Below are 16,956 nucleotides of genomic sequence, written 5' to 3' on the forward strand. Positions count from 1 at the left end.
AAAAAATATCAATCCCAGTTTTGATTACTTAAATTAACAAAAAAAAATGCATATAGCAAAGGATAGTTTCAATCTGCCTACCTCTGGGTTATGGGTCCAGCATGCTTCCATTGCAGTACTCTGCTGCACATGTAAGTGCAAGAGATCCTGAAGCACTCACTCATCATGGGAAAGTACCAATGTGTTTATTCATTGGTTGATGGAAGAAACATCTTACAAAAACTCTCCAGATTATTGATTTTTTAATGTTTTTCTAGGAAACGTTCTAGATGTATGCTTATTAGCCTTTGTCAGTATGTACTGTTTGCAAAGTGTCTCGGTGGCGCAATCGGTTAGTGTGTTCGGCTATTAACCAAAAGTTTGGTGGTTCAATCCCACCCAGGGACATAATTAACCTTGTGATCACATTTTGGTGATATTTAAGTAGACAAGTCAAAATTTCAAACCCCCTCTTATTGTGTAGGGTACCTGGCCTTCTCTGATGTAATCAGAGTTAGATTTGATTCAGTGATTTTATAAAAAACAGCTAGGAAGCACAATTTAGCAGTGGGTTGCAGAGAAAAAAAATATGCTGGCAGAAAAATCCAATTGAGTGATTAAACAGCTCTTCATTTTCTGGCTTTATTTTTATGCTAACAAATTTGTTCTCTGAAAAGTGTCCACAAAGCCAAGTCTCTGATTAACACCTTTGTAAGGATGGTTTTTCACCTATTACTAAATTAAACTTGCTTCATTGGAAAGGCAGCAAGATGCATCCTCATTTCAATGTCTACTGAAATAATACAGGTTGACACCAGGAAACATTAACGCCACTGCATCCTTGCTGCTTTCTCGTGTGGAAGTCTGTTTAATGTGAAAACAAGGTGATATCTAATTAGCACACAGGTAAGGAATTACGAAAATCTTTATTTAAGGGTGAAGATGTTTCTCACAAAATTGTTGCCCCAATGCATCATTGAAATTCAAGCTGGAAAGATGATTTTAATATATCACTTGTACATTTTGTATTGCTCTTCTGGTGACAATGTAGTTTTTTTGTCAATTACCATTTTAATAACAGGGTAAAGAAAATTAAGTGGATTTTTGAAAGAAAACTATACTGTCAATATACTATTAAAACAAATTAAAATGGTAAAAGTTATTGTACTTTAAGTAAAAATAAAAGAGCAAAAATATCAATCCCAGTTTTGATTACTTAAATTAACAAAAAAAATGCATATAGCAAAGGATAGTTTCAATCTGCCTACCTCTGGGTTATGGGTCCAGCATGCTTCCATTGCAGTACTCTGCTGCCCATGTAAGTGCAAGAGATCCTGAAGCACTCACTCATCATGGGAAAGTACCAATGTGTTTATTCGTTGGTTGATGGAAGAAACATCTTACAAAAACTCTCCAGATTATTGATTTTTTAATGTTTTTCTAGGAAACGTTCTAGATGTATGCTTATTAGCCTTTGTCAGGATGTACTTTTTGCAAAGTGTCTCTGTGGCGCAATCGGTTAGTGTGTTTGGCTATTAACCAAAAGGTTGGTGGTTCAATCCCACCCAGGGATGTAATTAACCTTGTGATCAGATTTTGGTGATATTTAAGTAGACAAGTCAAAATTTCAAACCTCCTCTTATGGTGTAGGGTACATGGCCTTCTCTGATGTAATCAGAGTTAGATTTGATTCAGTGATTTTATAAAAAACAGCTAGGAAGCACAATTTAGCAGTGGGTTGCAGAGAAAAAAAATATGCTGGCAGAAAAATCCAATCGAGTGATTAAACAGCTCATCATTTTCTGGCTTTATTTTTATGCTAACAAATTTGTTCTCTGAAAAGTGTCCACAAAGCCAAGTCTCTGATTAACACCTTTGTAAGGATGGTTTTTCACCTATTACTAAATTAAACTTGCTTCATTGGAAAGGCAGCAAGATGCATCCTCATTTCAATGTCTACTGAAATAATACAAGTTGACACCAGGAAACATTAACGCCACTGCATCCTTGCTGCTTTCTCATGTGGAAGTCTGTTTAATGTGAAAACAAGGTGATATATAATTAGCACACAGGTAAGGAATTAAGAAAATCTTTATTTAAGGGTGAAGATGTTTCTCACAAAATTGTTGACCCAATGCATCATTGAAATTCAAGCTGGAAAGATGATTTTAATATATCACTTGTACATTTTGTATTGCTCTTCTGGTGACAATGTAGTTTGTTTTTGTCAATTACCATTTTAATAATAGGGTAAAGAAAATTAAGTGGATTTTTGAAAGAAAACAATACTGTCAATATACTATTAAAACAAATTAAAATGGTAAAAGTTATTGTACTTTAAGTAAAAATAAAAGAGACAAAATATCAATCCCAGTTTTGGATTACTTTAATTAACAAAAAAAATGCATATAGCAGAGGATAGTTTCAATCTGCTTACCTCTGGGTTATGGGCCCAGCATGCTTCCATTGCAGTACTCTGCTGCACATGTAAGTTCAAGAGATCCTGAAGCACTCACTCATCATGGGAAAGTACCAATGTGTTTCTTCGTTGGTTGATGGAAGAAACATCTTACAAAAACTCTCCAGATTATTGACTTTTTAAAGTTTTTCTAGGAAACGTTTTAGATGAATGCTTATTAGCCTTTGTCAGTATGGACTTTTGCAAAGTGTCTCTGTGGCGCAATCAGTTAGTATGTACGGCTATTAACCAAAAGGTTGGTGGTTCAATCCCACCCAGGGACCTAATTGACCTTGTTATCAGATTTTGGTGATCTTTAAGTAGACAAGTCAAAATTTCAAACCCCCTGTTATGGTGTAGGGTACCTGGCCTTCTCTGATGTAATCAGAGTTAGATTTGATTCAGTGATTTTATAAAAACAGCTAGGAAGCACAATTTAGCAGTGGGTTGCAGAGAAAAAAAATATGCTGGCAGAAAAATCCAATTGAGTGATTAAACAGCTCTTTATTTTCTGGCTTTATTTTTATGCTAACAAATTTGTTCTCTGAAAAGTGTCCACAAAGCCAAGTCTCTGATTAACACCTTTGTAAGGATGGTTTTTCACCTATTACTAAATTAAACTTGCTTCATTGGAAAGGCAGCAAGATGCATCCTCATTTCAATGTCTACTGAAATAATACAGGTTGACACCAGGAAACATTAACGCCACTGCATCCTTGCTGCTTTCTCATGTGGAAGTCTGTTTAATGTGAAAACAAGGTGATATCTAATTAGCACACAGGTAAGGAATTAAGAAAATCTTTATTTAAGGGTGAAGGTGTTTCTCACAAAATCGTTGCCCCAATGCATCATTGAAATTCAAGCTGGAAAGATGATTTTAATATATCACTTGTACATTTTGTATTGCTCTTCTGGTGACAATGTAGTTTGTTTTTGTCAATTACCATTTTAATAATAGGGTAAAGAAAATTAAGTGGATTTTTGAAAGAAAACAATACTGTCAATATACTATTAAAACAAATTAAAATGGTAAAAGTTATTGTACTTTAAGTAAAAATAAAAGAGCCAAAATATCAATCCCAGTTTTGGATTACTTTAATTAACAAACAAAAAAATGCATATAGCAGAGGATAGTTTCAATCTGCCTACCTCTGGGTTATGGGCCCAGCATGCTTCCATTGCTGTACTCTGCTGCACATGTAAGTGCAAGAGATCCTGAAGCACTCACTCATCATGGGAAAGTACCAATGTGTTTCTTCATTGGTTGATAGAAGAAACATCTTACAAAAACTCTCCAGATTATTGACTTTTTTAAGTTTTTCTAGGAAACGTTTTAGATGAATGCTTATTAGCATTTGTCAGTATGTACTTTTAGCAAAGTGTCTCTGTGGCGCAATCAGTTAGTGTGTACGGCTATTAACCAAAAGGTTGGTGGTTCAATCCCACCCAGGGACGTAATTGACCTTGTTATCAGATTTTGGTGATCTTTAAGTAGACAAGTCAAATTTCATACCCCCTGTTATGGTGTAGGGTACCTGGCCTTCTCTGATGTAATCAGAGTTAGATTTGATTCAGTGATTTTATAAAAACATCTAGGAAGCACAATTTAGCAGTGGGTTGCAGAGAAAAAGAAATATGCTGGCAAAAAAACCAAATTGCGTGATTAAACAGCTCTTCATTTTCTGGCTTTATTTTTATGCTAACAAATTTGTTCTCTGAAAAGTGTCCACAAAGCCAAGTCTCTGATTAACACCTTTGTAAGGATGGTTTTTCACCTATTACTAAATTAAACTTGCTTCATTGGAAAGGCAGCAAGATGCATCCTCATTTCAATGTCTACTGAAATAATACAAGTTGACACCAGGAAACATTAACGCCACTGCATCCTTGCTGCTTTCTCATGTGGAAGTCTGTTTAATATGAAAACAAGGTGATATCTAATTAGCACACAGGTAAGGAATTAAGAAAATCTTTATTTAAGGGTGAAGATGTTTCTCACAAAATCGTTGCCCCAATGCATCATTGAAATTCAAGCTGGAAAGATGATTTTAATATATCACTTGTACATTTTGTATTGCTCTTCTGGTGACAATGTAGTTTGTTTTTGTCAATTACCATTTTAATAATAGGGTAAAGAAAATGAAGTGGATTTTTGAAAGAAAACAATACTGTCAATATACTATTAAAACAAATTAAAATGGTAAAAGTTATTGTACTTTAAGTAAAAATAAAAGAGACAAAATATCAATCCCAGTTTTGGATTACTTTAATTAACAAAAAAAATGCATATAGCAGAGGATAGTTTCAATCTGCCTACCTCTGGGTTATGGGCCCAGCATGCTTCCATTGCAGTACTCTGCTGCACATGTAAGTGCAAGAGATCCTGAAGCACTCACTCATCATGGGAAAGTACCAATGTGTTTCTTCGTTGGTTGATGGAAGAAACATCTTACAAAAACTCTCCAGATTATTGACTTTTTAAAGTTTTTCTAGGAAACGTTTTAGATGAATGCTTATTAGCCTTTGTCAGTATGGACTTTTGCAAAGTGTCTCTGTGGCGCAATCAGTTAGTATGTACGGCTATTAACCATAAGGTTGGTGGTTCAATCCCACCCAGGGACCTAATTGACCTTGTTATCAGATTTTGGTGATCTTTAAGTAGACAAGTCAAAATTTCAAACTCCCTGTTATGGTGTAGGGTACCTGGCCTTCTCTGATGTAATCAGAGTTAGATTTGATTCAGTGATTTCATAAAAACAGCTAGGAAGCACAATTTAGCAGTGGGTTGCAGAGAAAAAAAATATGCTGGCAGAAAAATCCAATCGAGTGATTAAACAGCTCTTCATTTTCTGGCTTTATTTTTATGCTAACAAATTTGTTCTCTGAAAAGTGTCCACAAAGCCAAGTCTCTGATTAACACCTTTGTAAGGATGGTTTTTCACCTATTACTAAATTAAACTTGCTTCATTGGAAAGGCAGCAAGATGCATCCTCATTTCAATGTCTACTGAAATAATACAGGTTGACACCAGGAAACATTAACGCCACTGCATCCTTGCTGCTTTCTCATGTGGAAGTCTGTTTAATATGAAAACAAGGTGATATCTAATTAGCACACAGGTAAGGAATTAAGAAAATCTTTATTTAAGGGTGAAGATGTTTCTCACAAAATCGTTGCCCCAATGCATCATTGAAATTCAAGCTGGAAAGATGATTTTAATATATCACTTGTACATTTTGTATTGCTCTTCTGGTGACAATGTCGTTTTTTTGTCAATTACCATTTTAATAACAGGGTAAAGAAAATTAAGTGGATTTTTGAAAGAAAACTATACTGTCAATATACTATTAAAACAAATTAAAATGGTAAAAGTTATTGTACTTTAAGTAAAAATAAAAGAGCAAAAATATCAATCCCAGTTTTGATTACTTAAATTAACAAAAAAAATGCATATAGCAAAGGATAGTTTCAATCTGCCTACCTCTGGGTTATGGGTCCAGCATGCTTCCATTGCAGTACTCTGCTGCCCATGTAAGTGCAAGAGATCCTGAAGCACTCACTCATCATGGGAAAGTACCAATGTGTTTATTCGTTGGTTGATGGAAGAAACATCTTACAAAAACTCTCCAGATTATTGATTTTTTAATGTTTTTCTAGGAAACGTTCTAGATGTATGCTTATTAGCCTTTGTCAGTATGTACTTTTTGCAAAGTGTCTCTGTGGCGCAATCGGTTAGTGTGTTTGGCTATTAACCAAAAGGTTGGTGGTTCAATCCCACCCAGGGACGTAATTAACCTTGTGATCAGATTTTGGTGATATTTAAGTAGACAAGTCAAAATTTCAAACCTCCTCTTATGGTGTAGGGTACATGGCCTTCTCTGATGTAATCAGAGTTAGATTTGATTCAGTGATTTTATAAAAAACAGCTAGGAAGCACAATTTAGCAGTGGGTTGCAGAGAAAAAAAATATGCTGGCAGAAAAATCCAATTGAGTGATTAAACAGCTCTTCATTTTCTGGCTTTATTTTTATGCTAACAAATTTGTTCTCTGAAAAGTGTCCACAAAGCCAAGTCTCTGATTAACACCTTTGTAAGGATGGTTTTTCACCTATTACTAAATTAAACTTGCTTCATTGGAAAGGCAGCAAGATGCATCCTCATTTCAATGTCTACTGAAATAATACAAGTTGACACCAGGAAACATTAACGCCACTGCATCCTTGCTGCTTTCTCATGTGGAAGTCTGTTTAATGTGAAAACAAGGTGATATCTAATTAGCACACAGGTAAGGAATTAAGAAAATCTTTATTTAAGGGTGAAGATGTTTCTCACAAAATCGTTGCCCCAATGCATCATTGAAATTCAAGCTGGAAAGATGATTTTAATATATCACTTGTACATTTTGTATTGCTCTTCTGGTGACAATGTAGTTTGTTTTTGTCAATTACCATTTAATAATAGGGTAAAGAAAATTAAGTGGATTTTTGAAAGACAACAATACTGTCAATATACTATTAAAACAAATTAAAATGGTAAAAGTTATTGTACTTTAAGTAAAAATAAAAGAGCCAAAATATCAATCCCAGTTTTGGATTACTTTAATTAACAAAAAAAAAAAGCATACAGCAGAGGATAGTTTCAATCTGCCTACCTCTGGGTTATGGGTCCAGCATGCTTCCATTGCAGTACTCTGCTGCCCATGTAAGTGCAAGAGATCCTGAAGCACTCACTCATCATGGGAAAGTACCAATGTGTTTATTCGTTGGTTGATGGAAGAAACATCTTACAAAAACTCTCCAGATTATTGATTTTTTAATGTTTTTCTAGGAAACGTTCTAGATGTATGCTTATTAGCCTTTGTCAGTATGTACTTTTTGCAAAGTGTCTCTGTGGCGCAATCGGTTAGTGTGTTTGGCTATTAACCAAAAGGTTGGTGGTTCAATCCCACCCAGGGACGTAATTAACCTTGTGATCAGATTTTGGTGATATTTAAGTAGACAAGTCAAAATTTCAAACCTCCTCTTATGGTGTAGGGTACATGGCCTTCTCTGATGTAATCAGAGTTAGATTTGATTCAGTGATTTTATAAAAAACAGCTAGGAAGCACAATTTAGCAGTGGGTTGCAGAGAAAAAAAATATGCTGGCAGAAAAATCCAATTGAGTGATTAAACAGCTCTTCATTTTCTGGCTTTATTTTTATGCTAACAAATTTGTTCTCTGAAAAGTGTCCACAAAGCCAAGTCTCTGATTAACACCTTTGTAAGGATGGTTTTTCACCTATTACTAAATTAAACTTGCTTCATTGGAAAGGCAGCAAGATGCATCCTCATTTCAATGTCTACTGAAATAATACAAGTTGACACCAGGAAACATTAACGCCACTGCATCCTTGCTGCTTTCTCATGTGGAAGTCTGTTTAATGTGAAAACAAGGTGATATCTAATTAGCACACAGGTAAGGAATTAAGAAAATCTTTATTTAAGGGTGAAGATGTTTCTCACAAAATCGTTGCCCCAATGCATCATTGAAATTCAAGCTGGAAAGATGATTTTAATATATCACTTGTACATTTTGTATTGCTCTTCTGGTGACAATGTAGTTTGTTTTTGTCAATTACCATTTAATAATAGGGTAAAGAAAATTAAGTGGATTTTTGAAAGACAACAATACTGTCAATATACTATTAAAACAAATTAAAATGGTAAAAGTTATTGTACTTTAAGTAAAAATAAAAGAGCCAAAATATCAATCCCAGTTTTGGATTACTTTAATTAACAAAAAAAAAAAGCATACAGCAGAGGATAGTTTCAATCTGCCTACCTCTGGGTTATGGGTCCAGCATGCTTCCATTGCAGTACTCTGCTGCACATGTAAGTGCAAGAGATCCTGAAGCACTCACTCATCACGGGAAAGTACCAATGTGTTTCTTCGTTGGTTGATGGAAGAAACATCTTACAAAAATTCTCCAGATTATTGACTTTTTAAAGTTTTGCTAGGAAACGTTTTAGATGAATGCTTATTAGCCTTTGTCAGTATGGACTTTTGCAAAGTGTCTCTGTGGCGCAATCAGTTAGTATGTACGGCTATTAACCAAAAGGTTGGTGGTTCAATCCCACCCAGGGACCTAATTGACCTTGTTATCAGATTTTGGTGATCTTTAAGTAGACAAGTCAAAATTTCAAACCCCCTGTTATGGTGTAGGGTACTTGGCCTTCTCTGATGTAAACAGAGTTAGATTTGATTCAGTGATTTTATAAAAACATCTAGGAAGCACAATTTAGCAGTGGGTTGCAGAGAAAAAAAATATGCTGGCAGAAAAATCCAATTGAGTGATTAAACAGCTCTTTATTTTCTGGCTTTATTTTTATGCTAACAAATTTGTTCTCTGAAAAGTGTCCACAAAGCCAAGTCTCTGATTAACACCTTTGTAAGGATGGTTTTTCACCTATTACTAAATTAAACTTGCTTCATTGGAAAGGCAGCAAGATGCATCCTCATTTCAATGTCTACTGAAATAATACAGGTTGACACCAGGAAACATTAACGCCACTGCATCCTTGCTGCTTTCTCATGTGGAAGTCTGTTTAATATGAAAACAAGGTGATATCTAATTAGCACACAGGTAAGGAATTAAGAAAATCTTTATTTAAGGGTGAAGATGTTTCTCACAAAATCGTTGCCCCAATGCATCATTGAAATTCAAGCTGGAAAGATGATTTTAATATATCACTTGTACATTTTGTATTGCTCTTCTGGTGACAATGTAGTTTGTTTTTGTCAATTACCATTTTAATAATAGGGTAAAGAAAATGAAGTGGATTTTTGAAAGAAAACAATACTGTCAATATACTATTAAAACAAATTAAAATGGTAAAAGTTATTGTACTTTAAGTAAAAATAAAAGAGACAAAATATCAATCCCAGTTTTGGATTACTTTAATTAACAAAAAAAAAATGCATATAGCAGAGGATAGTTTCAATCTGCTTACCTCTGGGTTATGGGCCCAGCATGCTTCCATTGCAGTACTCTGCTGCACATGTAAGTTCAAGAGATCCTGAAGCACTCACTCATCATGGGAAAGTACCAATGTGTTTCTTCGTTGGTTGATGGAAGAAACATCTTACAAAAACTCTCCAGATTATTGACTTTTTAAAGTTTTTCTAGGAAACGTTTTAGATGAATGCTTATTAGCCTTTGTCAGTATGGACTTTTGCAAAGTGTCTCTGTGGCGCAATCAGTTAGTATGTACGGCTATTAACCAAAAGGTTGGTGGTTCAATCCCACCCAGGGACCTAATTGACCTTGTTATCAGATTTTGGTGATCTTTAAGTAGACAAGTCAAAATTTCAAACCCCCTGTTATGGTGTAGGGTACCTGGCCTTCTCTGATGTAATCAGAGTTAGATTTGATTCAGTGATTTTATAAAAACAGCTAGGAAGCACAATTTAGCAGTGGGTTGCAGAGAAAAAAAATATGCTGGCAGAAAAATCCAATTGAGTGATTAAACAGCTCTTTATTTTCTGGCTTTATTTTTATGCTAACAAATTTGTTCTCTGAAAAGTGTCCACAAAGCCAAGTCTCTGATTAACACCTTTGTAAGGATGGTTTTTCACCTATTACTAAATTAAACTTGCTTCATTGGAAAGGCAGCAAGATGCATCCTCATTTCAATGTTTACTGAAATAATACAGGTTGACACCAGGAAACATTAACGCCACTGCATCCTTGCTGCTTTCTCATGTGGAAGTCTGTTTAATGTGAAAACAAGGTGATATCTAATTAGCACACAGGTAAGGAATTAAGAAAATCTTTATTTAAGGGTGAAGGTGTTTCTCACAAAATCGTTGCCCCAATGCATCATTGAAATTCAAGCTGGAAAGATGATTTTAATATATCACTTGTACATTTTGTATTGCTCTTCTGGTGACAATGTAGTTTGTTTTTGTCAATTACCATTTTAATAATAGGGTAAAGAAAATTAAGTGGATTTTTGAAAGAAAACAATACTGTCAATATACTATTAAAACAAATTAAAATGGTAAAAGTTATTGTACTTTAAGTAAAAATAAAAGAGCCAAAATATCAATCCCAGTTTTGGATTACTTTAATTAACAAACAAAAAAATGCATATAGCAGAGGATAGTTTCAATCTGCCTACCTCTGGGTTATGGGCCCAGCATGCTTCCATTGCTGTACTCTGCTGCACATGTAAGTGCAAGAGATCCTGAAGCACTCACTCATCATGGGAAAGTACCAATGTGTTTCTTCGTTGGTTGATAGAAGAAACATCTTACAAAAACTCTCCAGATTATTGACTTTTTTAAGTTTTTCTAGGAAACGTTTTAGATGAATGCTTATTAGCATTTGTCAGTATGTACTTTTAGCAAAGTGTCTCTGTGGCGCAATCAGTTAGTGTGTACGGCTATTAACCAAAAGGTTGGTGGTTCAATCCCACCCAGGGACGTAATTGACCTTGTTATCAGATTTTGGTGATCTTTAAGTAGACAAGTTAAATTTCATACCCCCTGTTATGGTGTAGGGTACCTGGCCTTCTCTGATGTAATCAGAGTTAGATTTGATTCAGTGATTTTATAAAAACAGCTAGGAAGCACAATTTAGCAGTGGGTTGCAGAGAAAAAAAATATGCTGGCAGAAAAATCCAATTGAGTGATTAAATAGCTCTTCATTTTCTGGCTTTATTTTTATGCTAACAAATTTGTTCTCTGAAAAGTGTCCACAAAGCCAAGTCTCTGATTAACACCTTTGTAAGGATGGTTTTTCACCTATTACTAAATTAAACTTGCTTCATTGGAAAGGCAGCAAGATGCATCCTCATTTCAATGTCTACTGAAATAATACAGGTTGACACCAGGAAACATTAACGCCACTGCATCCTTGCTGCTTTCTCATGTGGAAGTCTGTTTAATATGAAAACAAGGTGATATCTAATTAGCACACAGGTAAGGAATTAAGAAAATCTTTATTTAAGGGTGAAGGTGTTTCTCACAAAATCGTTGCCCCAATGCATCATTGAAATTCAAGCTGGAAAGATGATTTTAATATATCACTTGTACATTTTGTATTGCTCTTCTGGTGACAATGTAGTTTGTTTTTGTCAATTACCATTTTAATAATAGGGTAAAGAAAATGAAGTGGATTTTTGAAAGAAAACAATACTGTCAATATACTATTAAAACAAATTAAAATGGTAAAAGTTATTGTACTTTAAGTAAAAATAAAAGAGACAAAATATCAATCCCAGTTTTGGATTACTTTAATTAACAAAAAAAAAATGCATATAGCAGAGGATAGTTTCAATCTGCTTACCTCTGGGTTATGGGCCCAGCATGCTTCCATTGCAGTACTCTGCTGCACATGTAAGTTCAAGAGATCCTGAAGCACTCACTCATCATGGGAAAGTACCAATGTGTTTCTTCGTTGGTTGATGGAAGAAACATCTTACAAAAACTCTCCAGATTATTGACTTTTTAAAGTTTTTCTAGGAAACGTTTTAGATGAATGCTTATTAGCCTTTGTCAGTATGGACTTTTGCAAAGTGTCTCTGTGGCGCAATCAGTTAGTATGTACGGCCATTAACCAAGAGGTTGGTGGTTCAATCCCACCCAGGGACCTAATTGACCTTGTTATCAGATTTTGGTGATCTTTAAGTAGACAAGTCAAAATTTCAAACCCCCTGTTATGGTGTAGGGTACCTGGCCTTCTCTGATGTAATCAGAGTTAGATTTGATTCAGTGATTTTATAAAAACAGCTAGGAAGCACAATTTAGCAGTGGGTTGCAGAGAAAAAAAATATGCTGGCAGAAAAATCCAATTGAGTGATTAAACAGCTCTTTATTTTCTGGCTTTATTTTTATGCTAACAAATTTGTTCTCTGAAAAGTGTCCACAAAGCCAAGTCTCTGATTAACACCTTTGTAAGGATGGTTTTTCACCTATTACTAAATTAAACTTGCTTCATTGGAAAGGCAGCAAGATGCATCCTCATTTCAATGTTTACTGAAATAATACAGGTTGACACCAGGAAACATTAACGCCACTGCATCCTTGCTGCTTTCTCATGTGGAAGTCTGTTTAATGTGAAAACAAGGTGATATCTAATTAGCACACAGGTAAGGAATTAAGAAAATCTTTATTTAAGGGTGAAGGTGTTTCTCACAAAATCGTTGCCCCAATGCATCATTGAAATTCAAGATGGAAAGATGATTTTAATATATCACTTGTACATTTTGTATTGCTCTTCTGGTGACAATGTAGTTTGTTTTTGTCAATTACCATTTTAATAATAGGGTAAAGAAAATGAAGTGGATTTTTGAAAGAAAACAATACTGTCAATATACTATTAAAACAAATTAAAATGGTAAAAGTTATTGTACTTTAAGTAAAAATAAAAGAGACAAAATATCAATCCCAGTTTTGGATTACTTAAATTAACAAAAAAAAAAATGCATATAGCAGAGGATAGTTTCAATCTGCTTACCTCTGGGTTATGGGCCCAGCATGCTTCCATTGCAGTACTCTGCTGCACATGTAAGTTCAAGAGATCCTGAAGCACTCACTCATCATGGGAAAGTACCAATGTGTTTCTTCGTTGGTTGATGGAAGAAACATCTTACAAAAACTCTCCAGATTATTGACTTTTTAAAGTTTTTCTAGGAAACGTTTTAGATGAATGCTTATTAGCCTTTGTCAGTATGGACTTTTGCAAAGTGTCTCTGTGGCGCAATCAGTTAGTATGTACGGCTATTAACCAAAAGGTTGGTGGTTCAATCCCACCCAGGGACCTAATTGACCTTGTTATCAGATTTTGGTGATCTTTAAGTAGACAAGTCAAAATTTCAAACCCCCTGTTATGGTGTAGGGTACCTGGCCTTCTCTGATGTAATCAGAGTTAGATTTGATTCAGTGATTTTATAAAAACAGCTAGGAAGCACAATTTAGCAGTGGGTTGCAGAGAAAAAAAATATGCTGGCAGAAAAATCCAATTGAGTGATTAAACAGCTCTTTATTTTCTGGCTTTATTTTTATGCTAACAAATTTGTTCTCTGAAAAGTGTCCACAAAGCCAAGTCTCTGATTAACACCTTTGTAAGGATGGTTTTTCACCTATTACTAAATTAAACTTGCTTCATTGGAAAGGCAGCAAGATGCATCCTCATTTCAATGTTTACTGAAATAATACAGGTTGACACCAGGAAACATTAACGCCACTGCATCCTTGCTGCTTTCTCATGTGGAAGTCTGTTTAATGTGAAAACAAGGTGATATCTAATTAGCACACAGGTAAGGAATTAAGAAAATCTTTATTTAAGGGTGAAGGTGTTTCTCACAAAATCGTTGCCCCAATGCATCATTGAAATTCAAGCTGGAAAGATGATTTTAATATATCACTTGTACATTTTGTATTGCTCTTCTGGTGACAATGTAGTTTGTTTTTGTCAATTACCATTTTAATAATAGGGTAAAGAAAATTAAGTGGATTTTTGAAAGAAAACAATACTGTCAATATACTATTAAAACAAATTAAAATGGTAAAAGTTATTGTACTTTAAGTAAAAATAAAAGAGCCAAAATATCAATCCCAGTTTTGGATTACTTTAATTAACAAACAAAAAAATGCATATAGCAGAGGATAGTTTCAATCTGCCTACCTCTGGGTTATGGGCCCTGCATGCTTCCATTGCTGTACTCTGCTGCACATGTAAGTGCAAGAGATCCTGAAGCACTCACTCATCATGGGAAAGTACCAATGTGTTTCTTCGTTGGTTGATAGAAGAAACATCTTACAAAAACTCTCCAGATTATTGACTTTTTTAAGTTTTTCTAGGAAACGTTTTAGATGAATGCTTATTAGCATTTGTCAGTATGTACTTTTAGCAAAGTGTCTCTGTGGCGCAATCAGTTAGTGTGTACGGCTATTAACCAAAAGGTTGGTGGTTCAATCCCACCCAGGGACGTAATTGACCTTGTTATCAGATTTTGGTGATCTTTAAGTAGACAAGTCAAATTTCATACCCCCTGTTATGGTGTAGGGTACCTGGCCTTCTCTGATGTAATCAGAGTTAGATTTGATTCAGTGATTTTATAAAAAACAGCTAGGAAGCACAATTTTACAGTGGGTTGCAGAGAAAAAAAATATGCTGGCAGAAAAATCCAATTGAGTGATTAAACAGCTCTTCATTTTCTGGCTTTATTTTTATGCTAACAAATTTGTTCTCTGAAAAGTGTCCACAAAGCCAAGTCTCTGATTAACACCTTTGTAAGGATGGTTTTTCACCTATTACTAAATTAAACTTGCTTCATTGGAAAGGCAGCAAGATGCATCCTCATTTCAATGTCTACTGAAATAATACAGGTTGACACCAGGAAACATTAACGCCACTGCATCCTTGCTGCTTTCTCGTGTGGAAGTCTGTTTAATGTGAAAACAAGGTGATATCTAATTAGCACACAGGTAAGGAATTACGAAAATCTTTATTTAAGGGTGAAGATGTTTCTCACAAAATTGTTGCCCCAATGCATCATTGAAATTCAAGCTGGAAAGATGATTTTAATATATCACTTGTACATTTTGTATTGCTCTTCTGGTGACAATGTAGTTTTTTTGTCAATTACCATTTTAATAACAGGGTAAAGAAAATTAAGTGGATTTTTGAAAGAAAACTATACTGTCAATATACTATTAAAACAAATTAAAATGGTAAAAGTTATTGTACTTTAAGTAAAAATAAAAGAGCAAAAATATCAATCCCAGTTTTGATTACTTAAATTAACAAAAAAAATGCATATAGCAAAGGATAGTTTCAATCTGCCTACCTCTGGGTTATGGGTCCAGCATGCTTCCATTGCAGTACTCTGCTGCCCATGTAAGTGCAAGAGATCCTGAAGCACTCACTCATCATGGGAAAGTACCAATGTGTTTATTCGTTGGTTGATGGAAGAAACATCTTACAAAAACTCTCCAGATTATTGATTTTTTAATGTTTTTCTAGGAAACGTTCTAGATGTATGCTTATTAGCCTTTGTCAGGATGGACTTTTTGCAAAGTGTCTCTGTGGCGCAATCGGTTAGTGTGTTTGGCTATTAACCAAAAGGTTGGTGGTTCAATCCCACCCAGGGATGTAATTAACCTTGTGATCAGATTTTGGTGATATTTAAGTAGACAAGTCAAAATTTCAAACCTCCTCTTATGGTGTAGGGTACATGGCCTTCTCTGATGTAATCAGAGTTAGATTTGATTCAGTGATTTTATAAAAAACAGCTAGAAAGCACAATTTAGCAGTGGGTTGCAGAGAAAAAAAATATGCTGGCAGAAAAATCCAATCGAGTGATTAAACAGCTCATCATTTTCTGGCTTTATTTTTATGCTAACAAATTTGTTCTCTGAAAAGTGTCCACAAAGCCAAGTCTCTGATTAACACCTTTGTAAGGATGGTTTTTCACCTATTACTAAATTAAACTTGCTTCATTGGAAAGGCAGCAAGATGCATCCTCATTTCAATGTCTACTGAAATAATACAAGTTGACACCAGGAAACATTAACGCCACTGCATCCTTGCTGCTTTCTCATGTGGAAGTCTGTTTAATGTGAAAACAAGGTGATATATAATTAGCACACAGGTAAGGAATTAAGAAAATCTTTATTTAAGGGTGAAGATGTTTCTCACAAAATTGTTGACCCAATGCATCATTGAAATTCAAGCTGGAAAGATGATTTTAATATATCACTTGTACATTTTGTATTGCTCTTCTGGTGACAATGTAGTTTGTTTTTGTCAATTACCATTTTAATAATAGGGTAAAGAAAATTAAGTGGATTTTTGAAAGAAAACAATACTGTCAATATACTATTAAAACAAATTAAAATGGTAAAAGTTATTGTACTTTAAGTAAAAATAAAAGAGACAAAATATCAATCCCAGTTTTGGATTACTTTAATTAACAAAAAAAAAATGCATATAGCAGAGGATAGTTTCAATCTGCTTACCTCTGGGTTATGGGCCCAGCATGCTTCCATTGCAGTACTCTGCTGCACATGTAAGTTCAAGAGATCCTGAAGCACTCACTCATCATGGGAAAGTACCAATGTGTTTCTTCGTTGGTTGATGGAAGAAACATCTTACAAAAACTCTCCAGATTATTGACTTTTTAAAGTTTTTCTAGGAAACGTTTTAGATGAATGCTTATTAGCCTTTGTCAGTATGGACTTTTGCAAAGTGTCTCTGTGGCGCAATCAGTTAGTATGTACGGCTATTAACCAAAAGGTTGGTGGTTCAATCCCACCCAGGGACCTAATTGACCTTGTTATCAGATTTTGGTGATCTTTAAGTAGACAAGTCAAAATTTCAAACCCCCTGTTATGGTGTAGGGTACCTGGCCTTCTCTGATGTAATCAGAGTTAGATTTGATTCAGTGATTTTATAAAAACAGCTAGGAAGCACAATTTAGCAGTGGGTTGCAGAGAAAAAAAATATGCTGGCAGAAAAATCCAATTGAGTGAT

At 34.8% G+C, this 16,956-nt stretch overlaps 4 non-coding genes across 4 annotated transcripts; all 4 read left to right on the forward strand.

Annotated features, from left to right (window-relative positions):
• Positions 1-1,479: 1,479 nt before the first annotated feature.
• TRNAN-AUU (transfer RNA asparagine (anticodon AUU)) lies at positions 1,480-1,553 on the forward strand. Its single transcript has one exon. It is a non-coding gene; the product is annotated as a tRNA-Asn (tRNA).
• A 4,597-nt stretch (positions 1,554-6,150) lies between these two features.
• On the forward strand, positions 6,151-6,224 carry TRNAN-AUU (transfer RNA asparagine (anticodon AUU)). The gene has a single exon. It is a non-coding gene; the product is annotated as a tRNA-Asn (tRNA).
• A 1,096-nt stretch (positions 6,225-7,320) lies between these two features.
• On the forward strand, positions 7,321-7,394 carry TRNAN-AUU (transfer RNA asparagine (anticodon AUU)). The gene has a single exon. It is a non-coding gene; the product is annotated as a tRNA-Asn (tRNA).
• An 8,109-nt stretch (positions 7,395-15,503) lies between these two features.
• On the forward strand, positions 15,504-15,577 carry TRNAN-AUU (transfer RNA asparagine (anticodon AUU)). Its single transcript has one exon. It is a non-coding gene; the product is annotated as a tRNA-Asn (tRNA).
• The last annotated feature ends 1,379 nt before the right edge of the window (positions 15,578-16,956 follow it).

This window comes from Pseudophryne corroboree, unplaced genomic scaffold, assembly GCF_028390025.1.
Source record: "Pseudophryne corroboree isolate aPseCor3 unplaced genomic scaffold, aPseCor3.hap2 scaffold_192, whole genome shotgun sequence".
Taxonomy (NCBI): domain Eukaryota; kingdom Metazoa; phylum Chordata; class Amphibia; order Anura; family Myobatrachidae; genus Pseudophryne; species Pseudophryne corroboree.